The 15,572-nt window shown below is 39.4% G+C and overlaps 1 protein-coding gene across 2 annotated transcripts in view; it reads right to left on the bottom strand.

The window, feature by feature from the left end:
* Positions 1-15,572, bottom strand: part of PGM2L1 (phosphoglucomutase 2 like 1) — a 292,082-nt gene that overhangs the window by 230,337 nt on the left and 46,173 nt on the right. The window contains exon 1 of one of the 2 annotated variants that reach the window (XM_053708759.1): positions 5,832-5,948. The exons of the other annotated variant lie outside the window; for it this stretch is intronic. The gene's annotated coding sequence lies outside the window, so the exon portion shown is untranslated. Of the gene's footprint in view, positions 1-5,831; positions 5,949-15,572 lie in introns of those variants that run through there. 2 annotated transcript variants of the gene reach the window in all.

The following is a 15,572-nucleotide window of genomic DNA, read 5'->3' as shown; positions in this document are numbered from 1 at the left end:
TTATAATTAAAGGGAGAGTCTACACTAGAATTTTTATTGTTTTAAAAGATAGAATATCCCTTTATCATCCATTCCCCAGTTTTGCACAACCAACACAGTTATATTAATATACTTTTTACCTCTGTGATTACCTTGTTTCTAAGTCTCTGCAGACTGGCCTCTTATTTCAGTTTTTTTGACAGACTTGCATTTTAGCCAATCGGTGCTGGCTCCTAGGTAACTCCATGTGCGTGAGCACAGTGTTATCTATAGGACACACATGAACTAACACCCTCTAGTCATGAAAAACTGTCAAAATGCATTCAGAAAAGAAGCAGCCTTAAAGCTCTAAGAAATTAGCATATGAACCTCCTAGGTTTAGCTTTCAAATAAGAATACCAAGAGAACAAAGCAAAATTGGTGATAAAAGTAAAATGAAAAATTGTTTAAAATTACATTCTCTATCTGATTTATGAAAATTTATTTTGGACTAGACTGTCCCTTTAAGCAAAACAGAGCGACAAACTGTTTCAAAAGAGGAAGAGCTAGAAAGAGATAGGTATATACCACCTTTCAGAAATTTTGCATTGAAATGCAAAAATGTCAGCATGACCACATGCTCCTGGCTGAGGTTGGATCTATTTTTGCAAGCTATTTTGCCTGCAGAAGAAAAGAGGCACTCAGATGGTGTTGATATGCCTGAGATGCATAAGTAGGATTTTGCCAATTTCACCAAGGTGGGCTATATATCTTTGTTAACTCTCCACCAATGCAAAGGGCCTCTTAAAAAAGTAAGCTTGGACATAATTCTAACATAAAAAATATCTTGAATATCTATATGCACTGATAAATAAACGGCTAAAAAAAAGGTCAGGGGAAAAATATCTAGGCCGCTCTTAAAATAACAGATATATACTTAGAGGTTGAATTTGGTACATATTACAATTAATTAAAATATAAAAATAAAAAGCGCTAAGGACTATATATTAATAACAGGACAAAACCTTTAACATTTATCCCTACAGTACATATAATCAGCAATAGTAAGCGATCCGCTAATAATTGTGCAAACAGATAAACGTACACATCAATTCTAATAACTCCCATCAATCTAGGGCTAGGTGTAAATAACAAGCACAGCACTAAATCATGCAAAGCATAGTCCCAAATCGCCTGATTTAATATAAACAATCCAAAATGCTGGGTTGCACATAAGCCAGAAGTAGTTGTAAACTTTTACTGTCCAAAAACCTGAAAAGTAAACATCTATACAAGTCCTTTAGGCTAAGGGCATAAAACACAATACCATGTGCAGGAGCTCATTAGAGTGAAGCAGCTGGTGATGCGCACAGACCAACTAGTTGCAAACCAACTAATCGATTATGAGATTTTCATAACCGATTATCATTGATTAGTTGTTGCAGCTCTAGTTGGTATTATACTAGCACCATGGCATTGTTAAATTAGAGCGCACCTAGTGGGACATAAATACACACACACACATATAAATAAAACACATATACTCCATGTATATACAAATATGTGAATTATATAAAATTATATAAAGACAAATACTAGTCCACTCAATGGGGGAAAAAATTAAAATTATGCTTACCTGATAATTTTCTTTTCTTCAGATGGAAAAAAAGTCCACAGCTGCATTCATTACTTTTGGGAAATAAGAACCTGGCCACCAGGAGGAGGCAAAGACACCTCAGCCAAAGGCTTAAATACTCCTCCCACTCCCCTCATCCCCCAGTCATTCTGCAGAGGAACAAGGAAAAGTAGAAGAAATACCAGGGTGAAAAGGTGCCATCAAAAATATGGGTGGGGAGCTGTGGACTCTTTCCATCTGAAGAAAAGAAAATTATCAGGTAAGCATAATTTAAGTTTTTCTTCATAAATGGAAAGAGTCCACAGCTGCATTCATTACTTATGGGAAAACAATACCCATGTTATAGAGGACACTGAATGCAAAGACGGGAGGGCACAATAGGCGGCCCATTCTGAGGGCACCAGGCCTGAAAAACCACAACCCAACCAAACCCTGCTTTGTCGCAGCCGAGCAAAAGAACGAGAAGGAAAATGCCCCAAGGACAATGACCCCCAGATAGTCCGAAAGCCTAACTAGAGACTGCAAGCAGACTCACTAAGCCAACACTTCTCCAGGAGAACCGTCGCCCAGCAGTCGGTCCGCTTCTAGTGCAGTACCAAGGGTAAGCCAAGGGACACCCAAAAAGCACAGCAAAATCCATAAAGGGGGGAAAAAAAAACCTCAAAAGGAAGGACAAGTCCACAGAGACCTGAATGGATCCCGAGAACAAGGGGAGACGACACCCAACCCGCAAGGAGCTACCGAGCATCAGCAAGGAGAAACATCGTGCAACAGCACCGAAAAAGACAGCTGAAGAAGAAGACCTCAAAACGTCAGAACTCAAGAGACTGAGCAAACAGAAATTAAAAGCAGCACACTCAGAAATAAACATCTGGGTCCAGTAACACACTGCCATCCATAAGAAGACACAGAGAAAACGCAATCCGTAAGGAAGAAGCGGCCCCAGACAGAGATTGCCCAACCTCCAAGAAGAGGACAAACTCCAGGCAATCTAGGCCGCCAAGCCTACTCACTGATCTTAAAGGGGGAGAGACACAGAACCTCTAAAAAAGGAAGGTAAACTGTCACCCCCAAAACCTGAAGATGAACAACAGATCTCAGATCCTACACCCAGCCGGACCAGCCCAAGCAACGGCAGATCTGAAGTAAGGGAACCGAAAGGAACCCCAAGACTGGCCCCCAAAAGGGCGGAAGAATGGACACAGCCACTTCAACGGAAGACAAACGAGCAGGCGTTAGATCCAAGGAGTTCTAGCAAGACCACCCGACTAAGTCTCAATGCGGAGTCAGCAGCTCCCCAGATGGAAAGGAACAACTCAAAGAGCAGACCAATCCCCAAACCAGATAAACATCTGTTCCAACCTCCCCGAACACAGGAGAGGCCCCTAAAAAGGAACCATACCTCCATAAGGAAGACGAGTCCCCTGAAGAGGAGAGCATCGATAAACACCTGCCCATGAGACAGGAAGTTGGAGGAAGAAATAAGAGGACACACGGCCACATCACTGACGAACACGGAAGAACCCCTTAAAACACCATCATGCTATCACACATAACAGGCGCAAAAGAGACAGCTGAGCAACTGCAAACCTTCCGTTTGCAAGGCAGGAAAGGCCACCATCAGTTGGCTGTCCCAAGGGAACTGGCACAAGACAAGGCCCAAGGAGCCCGGTTCTCAATAAATAAATCTGGCCAAGATGTAAAACAGAACAGCCAGAACAAGGACGAAGCCCAAGTACCCAGGAAACTGGAACCCCCAGGCCAGACCTAGGATCATAAGGTCCGGTAACATCCCACGATGGGATTTACAAAGAGAAAACGCTGAGGAAACCCTTGACAACGGGAAGATCAGGACAAGAAGCCTGGGACCACAAATTATTGGATTAAACAAGCTTCCAGGCACATAAATTCCCTGTCTGATATAAAAAAACAGACTTCCCAGGGAATAATCCAGATTAAACCGAACAACAATAGCAAGAATCCCTTGCAAGTCCCAACCCAAAGGGAAGAGACCACCCCTTGCTGGAGCCAAACACTCCAAAGAGCCAGGGCCATAAAAGGACACTAGAGCCAGCAGGTGGCCAGGCATCATTAACATGATTGTGCTTGAAAGTGCGGCTAATCCTCCTAAGGGATACATGTCTCTGCTCATTTTATCAACCTTGAAAGGAGGAAAGGCTGAGTAGACCTCGCCGGGGATCGAACTAGCAACCCTCGGTTTGCTACAGTGCAGAGTAGCCACAGAGCATAAGTATGCTGAGCTAGCTGTCCAGCTAGCCACAAGCTCCAGACACAAGGGGAATAGTGAGGACAAGTCACCCAAACAGAGCAACATCAAGCCTCCACATCACCTAAGATTCAAAGTCAGAGGACAGTAAAACATGGGTTTGGATGCCACCTGGATGGCAATACGTGAACCATATGAGTGGAAAAGCACTAGGACCTCCTCTATCCTAAGAAGGAGATGCAGAGCATTCCCAACACCAGGGAAGAACCTCTAACCGGAGCCCAAAAAGATCCCACTGTCTAATGTCCCGAAAAAGGAACAACCAACTCCCGAAGGTAATCCACCCAAGGAGAAACTGACAATCCAAGAGGTCTCAATGAAAAAGAGAACCACTAAAGGAACAAGTCCAAAAAGGACAATTTCCTAAAGCAACACCGCCCCGAAAGGTGGGAAAGAGGCGCTAAACCCTCTAATTTTCCCACTACGTGGGAAGGAATACTCTAGGTTTCAAGGGTATCGGAAGCAACAGAGAGTGACGCAGCAAATTCAGAAGATCTGAACCCAAGCAGAACCAGCCTGCAACCAGGGTCATAAAAGTGTCAAGCTGGCTAAATCCACCCTCAGAGAGGGAGGAAGAAAAAAACAGAAAAACATGGGACTAACGTGTCCCAATCAACTTTCGTAGAAGCTAACAGCGAGGATCAATCCCAGAAAAAGTTCCCGCAGGAAACATAGTGTGAAAAAGAAAATTAAAATTCATCCTAACCGGATAAAATAAAATAACAGGCAACCCAAGGGTTAACGCCCAAGAAGAACCGAAAAATCTGCAGGACCAGCCTAACGAAAACCCTGTTCTTCCAATAAAACTGGGAAGGATCTCGATAAAAAGACTTAAAGGAGATTACTTCATCCCCCCATGTCTAACGAGGTGAGCCATTCGAAGAAGGAGACTGAGGAGTCTCATAACCGAGAAGGATAGGGTCTCCAAACAGCTCAAAAACATGTCTGAGTAGAACACGAAGGCGAGGCCGCTTGTAACGAAAGGTACAACACTCAGGAACAGTTGCACCCGCAGGAAACTGCGCATACCCTCCTGTGGCCAAGAGACCTGGGGCAACCGGGCACGAACACAATCGCAAATAAACATCTGGACTTTGTAGACGCGCAAGTGTAAAAAGTATTTAAAAGCGAAAACGTGCCACAACCTCCGGGGTAACAATCCAAACCCACCCAAAAAACATCTGGCTTCCTCCAATCACAGCATGACCTCGGGCAATGACTACCCTGGGGGGAAAGCCGTGATTGGAGGAAGTCGGATTAGTCATTGCTGACGTGTGAAGAGAGGATATCCAGGAGGAGGAAGCTGCTCTGGCTGTGAAAAGCAAAAAAGTTAAGTTATTAATCAAAACGGCTGCTTTGTAAACTTTGATGAATGAAAGTGCCCCTGTTTTTAATTCATTCACCAAAGTTTACCTTCACTTTAATATACTTTTTTACCTCTGTGATTACCTTGTATTTAAGCCTCTGCAAGACTGCCTTCTTTTCTCAGTGCTTTTTACAATCTTGCATTTTAGCCAGTTAGTGCTGGCTCTTGTATAACTCCACGGAGTGAGCACAATATTATCTATATGGCACACACAAATAAGCACTGGCACTGTATAGCCGTTGTGCAAGATTTAAAAAGCTAATAAAATGCACTGAGATAAGGGCAACCTGCAGGGGCTTAGAAACAGGCAAACTTAAAAGTTATAAAGTATATTAATATAACAATGTTGGTTATGCAAAGCTAGAAAATAGTTAGTTAAGGGTGATCTATCTTTTTAAACAAACAAAAATCAAGTAGACTGTCCCTTTAAGACTTGCCCCAACATGTCAGAGTCTCAGCTGCTGCATAAAAACACATCTGTTTAGGGCCGATACAAACTACATTATCTTGCTTCTCTGATGTAACTAAATGCAGTAGGTAGTCAGATGATACGTGTTACAAATAACACTATAAAGCAGCAGTACCGTGCGCAGTCACTCCTGGAATTTATTTCTACATAACATCACAGATCTGCCAGGTCACTTGCACATAAAATGCTGTTTCTATTATCAGTCTGTAGAGATTTCCTGGTTCACGCTGCAGTCATGCCTGGTATACAAGGGCAGCACGAGATGATCAGGCTTCCTCTGCATGGGACCTTCCTGTTTTGGTTTTCAGACCAGCTCAGCACGTGACAGTTCCCAGCACATTGTTAAATACTTTCTTGATAAACAGTACTCAGCAAGCAAACCCTTTAATGCACAGGGAAGGAAAATACAAGGAATACTGTGCTAGCCAGTGGGAAAATGCTCCTAGTCAATGTTAAAAGGACATAAAAAGCTCTGACCTGTATATATGCTTATTTTGTTATTGCACTATTGCTGGCATAGAACTATGTGCTTAAAGGGACATTCCAGACACAATTGGAATCCACATGGATGCATTTCAGTTTTCAATAGAAGCATTTTCGCAATATACATGTATTAGCAGAAATACTTCTAATAAAAGCTATGGTTGTTTTAAATGTGTATTTAAAGGGACAGTCAAGTTCAAAAAAAACTTTCATGATTTAAATAGGGTATGCAATTTTAAACAGCTTCCCAATTTACTTTTATCACCAATTTTGCTTTGTTTTCTTGGTATTCTTAGTTGAAAGCTAAAACTAGGAGGTTCATATGCTAATTTCTTAGACCTTGAAGACTGCCTCTAATCTGAATGCATTTTGACCACTAGAGGGCATTATTTCACGTTTCATATAGATAACATTGAGCTCATGCACGTAAAGTGACCTAGGACTGAGCACTGATTGGCTAAACTGCATGTCTGTCAAAAGAACTGAAATAAAGGGGGCAGTCAGCAGAAGCTTAGATACAAGATAATTACAGAGGTGAAACATGTATTATTATAACTGTGTTGGTTATGCAAAACTGGGGAATGGGTAATAAAAGGGATTATCTTTCTTTTTAAACAACAAAAATTCTGGTGTTGACTGTCCCTTTAAGTATTCACTGTGCACCAGCATTTTAAATACAGCACTTGCTCAGAGAGCCTGACATGCTTGTACCATATGGTAATGACTCAATTTGTTAATTGCTGACATGATACAAGCCCCACTAGTGCTCTGAGCAGCTGCAGTATTTAAATTGCTGGTGCACTGAGAATATCTAGCTATGCTTCACTTGCACGTGCAGAGACAAATGTTAACACTAAATCAGTGATAAGTTTTAATAGAAGCATTTTACACACTGACGTATATTGCAAATATGTTTCTATTCAACAATGTAATTCATCCAAGTGCATTAACATTTTGTCAGGAAGGTCCCTTTAACCCTGTAAATAGGTTAAAAAGAGTTAAAAGGGCTTAAACATTTAAAGGGACATAAAGTGTTTTCTGTCATAGTTCAGAAAGAGAATGCAGTTTTTAAAAAGTGTCCAATGTACTTCTATGATAAAATGCATTCACATGTTATCCTTTGTTGAAAAGCATTTGATAGATTAGAAGCGTGCACGAGACTGGAGCACTAAGTAGGCACTAATTTTGCAAGAATACTTTTAACACTGTTATACATTTTTTAAAGCACTAGGTTGCAACAGTGTGGCGCCCCAGACACGTGCACATTTCCTACCCAGGTATGCTTTTCAACAAAGAAGGCAACCATTTGTTTTCAAATTGTATACTCTGCCTAAATCCCGAAAGAAAAATGTGTTTAATGTCCTTTTAAAGTAATCTCCAGAGCAGCAATGCAGTAAGACCCAGCTGAACACATCTGTGAGCCAATGACAAGAGGCAGTGTAGCCACTAATCACCAGCTAGCTCCCAGTACTGCATTACTGCTTCTGAACCTATCTAGGCATTCTCTTCTGTAAAAGATACCAAGAGAACAATGAAAATCATCTGAAATAATAATTCCCAAGTCCTGTTCCTCTTCTGTCAGTAAAGAATTATTCAGTCTGTAATTAACCTTTGGATTTCTCTTCCCTAAATACATAATTGTGTACTTTGTGACATTGAAGTTTAGATTTTGTTATCGTCACTTGAAAACCCCAGTAAGAATGTTAATCTTGTAGCCAATAAGGAACTAGCAAAACGAGAGTCTCCACTGCTCTATGCAATCAGCAAGTTGTCTGTAACTGAGTAACGCAACCCGCAGCATTTATAAGAAACATAAGTTACACAAATGTGCTATTTGACACCTACAGTGAGCGCAGGGACAAGCACTTATCTTACATATAAAGGGACATGAATTTTAAACAACTTTCCAATTTACTTCAATTAACTAATTTGCTTCATTAACTTGATATCCTTTGTTGAAGAAGCAGCAATGCACTACTGGGAGTTAGTTGAACACATCAGTAAACTAATGACAAGAGGCGCATATGTGCAGCCACCAATCAGCAGCTCCTGGGTCTAACAACAAACAGACAACAAACCTCACTAGGTAAGAGTGTCTAAAAAGGAGGTGCGCCAAGTGATAGATAGACAAGGTGATATGAACCTTATTAGCCTGTTATTAAAATAATATTATGGTGTTATAATCAATATATATACATACATAAATAGATCTCTATAATAATACTTTGCTCTTGCTTCAGTAATAAAATACCTAAGCGTCCGTACATAAATTGAATATAATTTAGAAAAAATTATTAAAATCCATAATAGTAGTAGTAGTGGTAAGAATTACAAATGTCCAGGTTTAGATTATTCCAGATGAGTGTAATCGAAAGTGTACAAAGGATAGGCAGCTCTCTCCAATAAGATGTAGATACAAACAAATCCTGAAAGACAGAAAATGAGAGGCGCTCTTGGTGTAGTATGTCCTACATCAGGGGTGTCCAAACTTTGCTCTCCAGAGGTTTTGGAACTACATTTCCGATGATGCTCAGCCAGCATTGTATCTAGCTGAGCATCATGGGAAATGTAGTTCCAAAACCTCTGGAGAGAAAAGTTTGGACACCCCTGTCCTACATCAAAGGATATAACAGAGATGGAGATATACTCACAAAAGGCGTTGCACATGCAGTGCAATAACGGACAAGCCGAAGCTTCAGAGCCGTTCGGCTGACTCGCATAGGCAATGGACGCTGTAGTCAGAACGAGGTTCCTCACAGTGACTGCTTCCGATGACAACTCCCAATACGGGATACCGATCAGCTTGTCAGTATAAAATAGTCCCCAATAGTAAGACTCCAACCAGGCGAATCTCAAAGTGAAGGGGTATATACAAAATACCAATGTCCAGAGCAAGGATAAAATAGTAAAGTATTTTATTAAAACATGTAAAATTGTTGCTTAGCAACGCGTTTCTCGGCTGAATATACAGGTTATAGCCTGATGAAACAGCATTCAGCCGAGAAACGCGTTGCTAAGCAACAATTTTACATGTTTTAATAAAATACTTTACTATTTTATCCTTGCTCTGGACATTGGTATTTTGTATATACCCCTTCACTTTGAGATCCGCCTGGTTGGAGTCTTACTATTGGGGACTATTTTATACTGACAAGCTGATCGGTATCCCGTATTGGGAGTTGTCATCGGAAGCAGTCACTGTGAGGAACCTCGTTCTGACTACAGCGTCCATTGCCTATGCGAGTCAGCCGAACGGCTCTGAAGCTTCGGCTTGTCCGTTATTGCACTGCATGTGCAACGCCTTTTGTGAGTATATCTCCATCTCTGTTATATCCTTTGATGTAGGACATACTACACCAAGAGCGCCTCTCATTTTCTGTCTTTCAGGATTTGTTTGTAGCTCCTGGGTCTACCTAGGTATTCCAAGAGAACAAAAAGAGAATAAAGAAAGTTGTTTACAATCACATGCTCTGTCTGAATCAGGTAAGATGTTTGGGTTTTATGTCCGGTAAAAGGGACAGTCTACACAAGAATTTGTATTGTTTAATCCCTTTATTACCCATTCCCCAGTTTTGCATAACAAACAGTTATATTAATGTACTTTTTACCTCTGTGATTACCTTGTATCTAAGCCTCTGCAGACTGCCCCTTATTTCAGTTCTTTTGGCAGACTTGCATTTTAGCCAATCAGTGCCAACTCCTAAGTAACTCCACAGGCGTGAGCACAATGTTATCTATATGGCATACATGAACTAATCAACTAGGAATACTAATTGTACAAAGAGATACATTTAGGATTGATAGAAAAGAATACCACAAAAGTAATAAATTCTCTAACTCCAATTACTCATGTAGATGTAGGATTACTCTATCTATTAAAATGTTCCATATCATTCATACTTTAAATCTTTATGAAGAGAATTAATGAGAATGATCTTAATATCAAATTAACTTTTGATGCTAACCAACAGGAGATATGCTTCTTGGATTTAAAGATATTCAAAAACAATGAAGGATTCATCAATACCACTATGTTTAGAAAAGAAACATCAACTAATACTCTTTTACATCACTCCAGTGCTCATTCTCCAAGTACCCTAAAAGCTATACCGTACGGGGAATTTTTGAGACTTCGTCGGAACTGTACCACCAATGAGATCTATATACAGGAAAGTGTGGCTTTAGCACAGAGACTAATTGCACGTGGATACAGCAAGAAATCCATAAAAAGAGCCAAGTATAAAGCACTTAGGAAAAGTAGAGATGATTTACTAATTCCAAAAAGCAAAACGCTTCAAGAGTCATGCCCTAGGCTCATTACCACATATAATCCCCAGATGCCACATGTTATCAAAATCATTAATGATCATTGGAACATACTCCAAAATGATGAAACTCTCAAGTCAGTAATAGGCGACAGAGTCTCATTAGGATACAAGAGACCAAACAACCTGAGAGACAAACTGGTATCCAGTCATTTTCTTAGAACTGCCAAGAAAAAAGATATGAATCCAGGTATGTACCCTTGTGGTACCTGTTCAGCCTGCAAATATGTTTTGAAAACCAAAACAATAACTAAAAAAACAGGACAAGTATACAACCTCCAAGCACATTTCTCATGCACTACTATGGGAGTAATATATGTACTCTATTGCTCCTGCCAAATGGCATACGTTGGCATGACGACAAGGGAGATAAAAACATGTATCTTGGAACATGTTTATAACATCAAATATGCTCAAAGAGACAAAGATAAAGGTAAAAAAATCACCTCTGTGGCCAAGCATTTCTTATCACATCATAATGGATCACCCAGAGATCTAAAATACACTGTGATCCAAAAAGCATCTCTTGGCATAAGAGGTGGTAACATTGAAAAGGTTTTATTAAAAATGGAGTGTAAATGGATATATCTCCTAAACGCGGTTAAACCCTTTGGTATGAATGACTTTAACAACTTTTTTGTATATATCTAACTTTAAAGCTCAGATACACATAGCAATATCACTATTTAAACCTGTGATTTCAGTATTGCATATTCATTTAATTTTGTGAGTAAATGTACACCAAGGTTATCCTTAGAATAACCTTTATAGGATATTAATTTCTAAACATCCCGGTTTGTATAACAACCATCATAAATGTATAATTCTGAAGATACTAAATTAAATAATTTGAGATTACGGACTTAGTTCAGAAAGAAATAACAGTGTACTTTCACCTTATCCAATATTTAGTCTAATAATATTTAAGTTCACATAGTATATAAAAAATTAGTGGTATGGGTTTTAGTTTTTCTCTCCTTATATGTATTTATAATATGTTATTTATCAGATATAATATTATCTTTTCCACATTTTTTGTTTCACATGGGGCATGCTATTGGCCCTAGTCTATATTATAACATTAACAATAATTATTAATCATGTTTATATTCACACTCTGTATATTATTTACGCTCCCATTCACACTTCCCTTTTTTATTTCATATATTTAATATTTTCTATTTTCATTATTGGCTGTCATCAGCACCACATATTATTTTTATTTAAGTTACACACAATATTTGTATTCTCAGTACGCTGAGGTTACTATACACCCCCATCTCTCAAGTGCAGATATATTAACATATCTGTATAACCCACATCAGGAATAAACCTGAATCTAGTGTACACCGTACTATTTTTTTATCACATCTATACACTTATTTTATTTTTCACACATCACACTCACTATGCTTAACCCCTTAATGACCGGACCATTTTTCAGTTTTCTTACCCTTAATGACAATGGCTATTTTGACATTTCTGCAGTGTTTGTGTTTAACTGTAATTTTCCTCTTACTCATTTACTGTACCCACACATATTATATACCGTTTTTCTCGCCATTAAATGGACTTTCTAAAGATACCATTTTTTTCATCACATCTTATAATTTAATATAAAAAATATATAAAATATGAGGAAAAAATGGAAAAAAAACACACTTTTTCTAACTTTGACCTCCAAAATATGTTACACATCTACAACCACCAAAAAACACCCATGCTAAATAGTTTCTAAATTTTGTCCTGAGTTTAGAAATACCCAATGGTTACATGTTGTTTGCTTTTTTTGCAAGTTATAGGGCACTAAATAAAAGTAGAACTTTGCTATTTCTAAACCACTTTTTTTCAAAATTAGCGCTAGTTACATTGGAACACTGATATCTGTCCGGAATCCCTGAATATCCCTTGACATGTATATATTTTTTTTTAGAAGACAACCCAAAGTATTGATTTATGCCCATTTTGGTATATTTCATGCCACCATTTCACTGCCAAATGCGAGCAAATAAAAAAAATTGTTCACTTTTTCACAAATTTTGTCACAAACTTTAGGTTTCTCACTGAAATTATTTACAAACAGTTTGTGCAATTATGGCACAAATGGTTGTAAATGCTTCTCTGGGATCCCCTTTGTTCAGAAATAGCAGACATATATGGCTTTGGCGTTGCTTTTTGGTAATTAGAAGGCCGCTAAATGCAGCTGCGCACCACACGTGTATTATGCCCAGCAGTGAAGGGGTTAATTAGGGATCTTGTAGGGACCTTGAAGGGTTAATTTTAGCTTTAGTGTAGTGTAGTAGACAACCCAAAGTATTGATCTAGGCCCATTTTGGTATATTTCATGCCACCATTTCACCGCCAAATGCGAGCAAATAAAAAAAAAGTGACATTTTTCACAATTTTAGGTTTCTCACTTAAATTATTTACAAACAGCTTGTGCAATTATGGCACAAATGGTTGTAAATGCTTCTCTGGGATCTCCTTTGTTCATAAATAGCAGACATATATGGCTTTGGCGTTGCTTTTTTGGCAATTAGGAGGCCGCTAAATGCTGCTGCGCACCACACTTGTATTAAGCCCAGCAGTGAAGGGGTTAATTAGGTAGCTTGTAGAGAGCTTGCAGGGTTAATTTTAGCTTTAGTGTAGAGATCAACCTCCCACCTGACACATCCCACCCCCTGATCCCTCCCAGACAGCTCTCTTCCCTCCCCCACCCCACAATTGTCCCCGCCATCTTAAGTACTGGCAGAAAGTCTGCCAGTACTAAAATAAAAGGTGTTTTTTTTTTGTTTTTGTTTTTTTAAATTATTCAGCTGTGATGGACCCCTGCCTTAACCCCCAACCTCCCTGATCCCCCCCAAACACCTCTCTAACCCTCCCCACCTACCTAATTGCCACCATCTTGGGTACTGGCAGCTGTCTGCCAGTACCCAGTTTTCCCCCCCAAAAAAAGTGTTTTGTTTTGTGACATGTTTTATTTTTTCTGTAGTGTAGCTGCCCCAACCACCCCCCCCCCACCCCCCCCAGATCCAGATCCTGATCCTGATCAAGTGTAGCTGCCCCAACCACCCCCCCCCCAGATCCAGATCCTGATCCTTACCTAAATTCATTGGTGGCAGTGCCAGTGATTGCTGCGCGCGCGCGTGCACGCAGCCCCCGCACGCTCCCGGCATCCGGCGTGCACAATACACTTGAAGGAACCGGATGCCGGGTAGCGATGGGCCGCCCACCCTCCTCCCTGTAAGCTCCCACCCACCAACGAACGGCCGCATCGCTACCGGTGCAGAGAGGGCCACAGAGTGGCTCTCTCTGCATCGGATGCTTTCTAAAGGGTATTGCAGGATGCCTCAATATCGAGGAATCACTGCAATACCCTGAGAGCTGCTGGAAGCGATTGCGATCGCTTCCAGCAGTCTCTTAGACAAGTGACGTACCAGGTACGTCCATTGTCACTAACTGCAAGTTTTTGCAGGACGTACCTGGTACGTCACTTGTCATTAAGGGGTTAAAGGGACAGTATACTGTAAAATAGTTTTTCCCTTAATGTGTTTACAATTACTTTTTTTACCAACTGCAGAGTAAAAAATGTATGAAAATTAGCTTTTTAAGGTTTATTTGTGTATATTAAAGCTCTGATTTTGTGTTTAGAAGCCACAACCTAATAAAATGGGTTGAGCTTGTAGGTATAATCAGATCTCATTACTGTATCACATTGTGCACATATACCTGCTTCTTTATCTTATATCTGTCCTTAAAACAATCACCAGTACTTTGAGAGAACAATGGAAAATCAACATTTTATTACCTTATCTCTGCTATATCGCACTGGGAGTGTAATTTCTTCTGCTGGCTGTGTTTACAAAGCTTATCTATAGCTGGTACGCGCGGCCACAAACTTTCAGAATAGGTGGGGATACCACATGCTTAATCAACAATTTCAAATGCCATTATAAGGGTAAAGGAGCTACTTGTAAACAATTTAATACACTCCAGCAGGTAAAGTGGATCATTGGGAACAAATTAAAGGGGAGAACATTTTTGAGTAAACTGTCCCTTTAACCTAGTCACTTCCCGTTATCACTAATATCTAACACATATGTACTGATAAGGTACACACCCTACTTATAAGATCTACTAGGGATGACGTATTATTATTCAAAGATTATTGTAGGTTATTATTTGTTAGATTTCACAATCTTGAAAGTATGGAACCCATGATAGATTTTGGGATAGATTACTATACATAGTTTACCTACATTACATTCCATTTATGTATACAGTAAAGATTAAGGACTGCCATCTTCACCCAATTACGTGGTATAACAGTGCCACACTCATTGGTAATTTAATACTATGTCGCAAAGCATAATCGCTATTCCGTAATGATAACCTATACATAGGATTCTAAACACTAAAATTGAGAGACAAGATTAAATACGGTGATCAGTTGCTTTATCTATTCTATCTATCTGTCTGAACGTTTTATATATACATGGAGATTGGAATAACAGTGATTAGCTAAAGACTAAACCACAGTATGCGTTCTATCCCACTGGCAGTATGTAAATCTAGAATGCTTCTCAGATTCAGTTTAATATTTGATAGATCTATTGTATATCAGCAGACATAAATATAGACATTATAAAACAGTGTGAAATTTTAGCATCCGACTGTATGCTGTCAGTTTATTCACCGATCTGGTTTACAATCACTTCCAATGATTCGGCACAACAGTGCAATACACACTGGGAATATAACATTATATTATCTCACAAAGAATAATTGCTATTCCAAAATGATAAGCTATATTCAGGAATCTAAACATCAAAAATTATAAAATAAGATTCCACACGGTGATCAGTTGTCTAGTTGATTACCTACCTGTCAGAATGCATCATATATACTTTGAAATTAAAACAACAGTGGTTGGTTAAAGGCTAGACCGCAGCTTGCTTTCCATCTCACTGACAGTATGCTAAATAATAATGCTTATTAGATTCAGTCTAACATTTGATAGAACCATTGTATATAAGCAAACAGAAATA

Source organism: Bombina bombina, chromosome 3 (assembly GCF_027579735.1).
Source record: "Bombina bombina isolate aBomBom1 chromosome 3, aBomBom1.pri, whole genome shotgun sequence".
Classification (NCBI taxonomy): domain Eukaryota; kingdom Metazoa; phylum Chordata; class Amphibia; order Anura; family Bombinatoridae; genus Bombina; species Bombina bombina.
Note: the sequence above shows the minus strand (reverse complement) of the source record. Positions and strands in the feature narration are given on the sequence as shown.